General features: G+C 38.7%; 1 protein-coding gene across 6 annotated transcripts in view; it reads left to right on the top strand.

Annotated features, from left to right (window-relative positions):
- The window catches only part of WDR20 (WD repeat domain 20), a 45,144-nt gene that overhangs the window by 39,251 nt on the left and 2,107 nt on the right, over positions 1-3,786 (top strand). The gene's annotated exons all lie outside the window — the stretch shown is intronic.

Here is a 3,786-nt window from a genome sequence, read left to right on the forward strand (position 1 = left end):
CAGGTAAGATTTTTTTTTTTTAAAACTAGTCTGCTAGTTTTCTAGCAGCCTTGACTTTCTTTCTGTTGACCATGAGCAACAGAGGGTGATTTGTTGAAGAAAAACTTATGTACACAGAAGTGAAGTTGCAAGAGCAGTCTCCCTGTTGCTATGTGCTTTTACAAGATCTGATATGTCACATGGTTTAAGAATTTACTTCTCTGTAACACTACTAAAAATAATAAAGCCAACCAAAGACAAATAATGCATTTAAAATTACATAAAGTGAACAGATAGACCATGTAGAGAGATAGGTATTGGCTTGGCTCTATCCCCCTGAATCAATACAGAATATTCCTCTATCATATGTTTTGGTGATGTTCAGCAGGCACTTCCTTGAATGGCCTCAATTTTAACTTCCCTTGACTGATTTACTATCTGATTTAGTAAATATATGCAGTTCAAAGACTTAGGCTAATAAATGCTGACTCATCTGGATAAGAAACGTGGACACTTTGTTCATACAAATCTTAATCCAATTAAGCTGATTCGACTGCAGCATTTTAAATGTGAACAGTCTCATTCTGTTTGAGCATATTACTGCTCAGATACTGCATTGGACTGTGGGCTCTTTTGTCAAGCAAAGGTCTCAGTCCAGATAACTATTTTCAAATGACTCCAGGGATATCACAATTTTGAACAAGAATAAACTACATGTGGAATACTCTTAACAATAAATGCAATTATTATTTGAATAGCAGTAATGGCTTAACAAATCAATGCCATGTTTGCGTAGGCATTCATTAAGGCAGCTGTTGTTGGTTTAATTGCGTTAGTGAGGTGTACTGTGAGACCTCTTAGCCTGTATCTGCCTAAAAGGCTTTTTTTAATACCTGTTGTATTTGTTACAGTGGACTGTTTGCATTTTTTTCCTACTTTCCAATTTCAAAACAGCAGGAAAGACAGGCAGAGTTCTGACATCCAGCACATTACTGAGGCAGCTGCTCTGTTTTACTGTCCAGGGCGAGCACCGAGTGTGTGCCAAGAGAGCTGTGAATTAGCACATAAGCATTAACTTTACAGTAACCTGCCCACATGTCCAAACTTGCAGTTTAATATCTGGACTAGCGAAATCTTTAGTTCCAATCAGTTCTGTTCATATTTACATGAAGAAAATATGAACTCTGTAGTTACTGATGGCTTTTATTCTAAGCAGCAGTATCTTCCTGGCTCATTTTTTAAATGCAGCAGTTACGTCCTGATCTCTCACACACTTAGTTTCTGTTGGGAAACTTTGTGTTTCATATTATTGCCTGGGGAAACAAACAAACAAACTTGTGTGCATATGTGGAACTTCTTGAAAAACAAACCCCTGCCATCTCGTGTGTTGTGAGGAGGGCTGGTCCTGATGCTGCTGCAGGTCTTTCTGAACAGACCATGGGGATGACTACTCTGAAACTTGGATGGGAGCAATCTTACCTAGTGTATTTGTTATGGCTTTTTCTGCCTACCAGTATGTCTTAAAAGTTTTTAGTGAATATGCAAAGTCCTGTGAGTTTTGGGAAGTCAGAGAATGCATAGATTAACGTGGTGCAGCAGCTTGCCCTAGCAATGTTGCCAAAACAAGGTGTTTAATGCTCTTACATTGCTAATTGTCATAAGGCAAACGACAGACCTCCGCCAGAGAAGCGTGTTCAAACAGTAGTTGAACAGCAGAGTATGCTGTTGAGATGGCAGATGATGCAACACCTGCTTGGAGGACTCACGCTGAGGTGGTGATGAAGGCTGCTTTATCAGATTCCTGACTTGGGTCTTGTAACTGCTCCATTTCCCACCCCTGCTAGACCCACACGCTGCCAAAATAATACTGCTAATAAAAGGCTACACTTATTTTCAAAACTTTTTTGAACGGTCTCTTAATTTGTCCCTGCTGCATGCTCAGTATGATGTTTGTTCTTAAACTTTAAGCTGATGTAAGGTATGCAATGTACAGCGCAGCAGATCTGGAGCTGTCGTATCACAGTTCTTCACATTTTAGTTCAAGTTTTCTGTCCCTGCTATTAAACTGTGCAGCTTTGCACTGAGTTACTGCAGCTTTTGTTCCATCCTTTAACACCTGGCTGGTTTAGCTACAGAAAGCACTCTGGGCTAACTTCTTTATCCATTGTATCCATGCAGGAACTTTCTAGACTTTTTTTTTATAACCTTATTCATTGTATTATTCCATGAGAATGACATTACAAACATTCTAGGCCCACACCCAGATTACAGACCAGATTCTTATCTGGTAATTTTTGTATCAAAACTAACTCTTTTTCAGCTGTCACATGCTTTTCTAAAACTGGCTTTCCACTTTCCAGAGCTTCCTATATTGTACTTAACTAACTTAAGAAAGGCAAAACTCCATAGGATCTTTCTTGTTACTCAGGACCCACCTAGAACTCTTACCCAATTCTGTAAAACTTTTATGCCTAAACCCCAGATTTTTATTCTTGCTTCTCTTATATGAACATCTAAGGTGTAAGATATCATCTTAGGAAGTTAAGTACTTGGAAGAACTTGCAGCATTTCTGATCTCTGTCACAGAAGCAAACTTCTGGGACGGCTATCTCATTATTGTAGCTTGGTCAAGTTTTAAGGTGCTGCTTCCAAAGTTTCTGAAATGTCTGCCTGCAGTAGCACACGTGTTGATCCTAAGATTCTTTCCGCTTTAGTGTCCGTCTGCCCTGCCTGCCCAGAGTTGTAGAATTAATTTAGAACAAGGCTTGAAATCTGAGTTCCTAGCATCGCTGAGCCACCTGCACGGTGCTTTGGCTTTCTAAAGCAGGAGGCATTCATGGTGTGGGAGATGAAACCAGGACTGAGCAAATCCTTGTTCCTAGTCTTGGAACTTAAATTCCAGACTTGCCAGTAGTTTGGGGGGAAGAAGGCTCCAAACTACACATCAGTATCTGCTGCCTGTTTCTAGAGGAGCTGTAGGATGAATGACTTGATTTTGTTTGCCAACAATCAGTTGCATTACAGTGTAAACGTGGTGGTAGAATAGTGCTTATTTTTCTCTGCTTATGTAGCATTAGTTATGATCCTGTTGAAAAATGCTTTGTATTACACCACCCCTAGTACTTTTTTTGTGTGCTTATAAAGCACGTTTGCATATGAACAGTTTGGATTATTGGTTTATTAAAGACTGAAAATAACACCTTTGGGACATCTTTTTCAAGGGTGTTTGAAACTTGCTTAGTGGACGTGGTCTTCTTGCAAGAAAGACCTTCCAGTTGTTGCTGGATTTAATAGACTCCATAGTTTAGCGAAGCATTCCTCAGGAGTTCTGTTTTGTCTTCATCTCTTTGAAACAAAACTTTCTTGGTAAACATTTTCAGAAGTGCTTCAGTAGCTTGTTTTCTCTAAAATTCTGCCTTTTTGCTACTCCTTAACTAATAACAATGAAACTTTCTTCTCTTCTTGTTAAATATGCAGTATCTTTGCAAAGCCTGAATGACACACAGGTTTAAAGACCAACCCATTTCAGACTACCTCAACAGTGTTTGAACCAGATATTCACAAGATACATAAGTGCCACATACATTTATTATATATAAATGTATATAAAAGTGTATACATACACACATGCCCACACACTTTTCTATAAATCCTACAAATGTATCTAGATTTGTGTGTCAGAATTGGTGGAATAGATGTGGGGTTTTCTTTTTTTTTAATTAAAAAAAAAGTTTTGGTTTTAGTAGAAACTTGATGACTTGAATCCAGCCAATCCAGACTTCCTTCCACCTCTTTGTCTATGATCAG

This window comes from Anser anser (genome assembly GCF_964211835.1).
Source record: "Anser anser genome assembly, chromosome: 5".
Lineage (NCBI taxonomy): Eukaryota > Metazoa > Chordata > Aves > Anseriformes > Anatidae > Anser > Anser anser.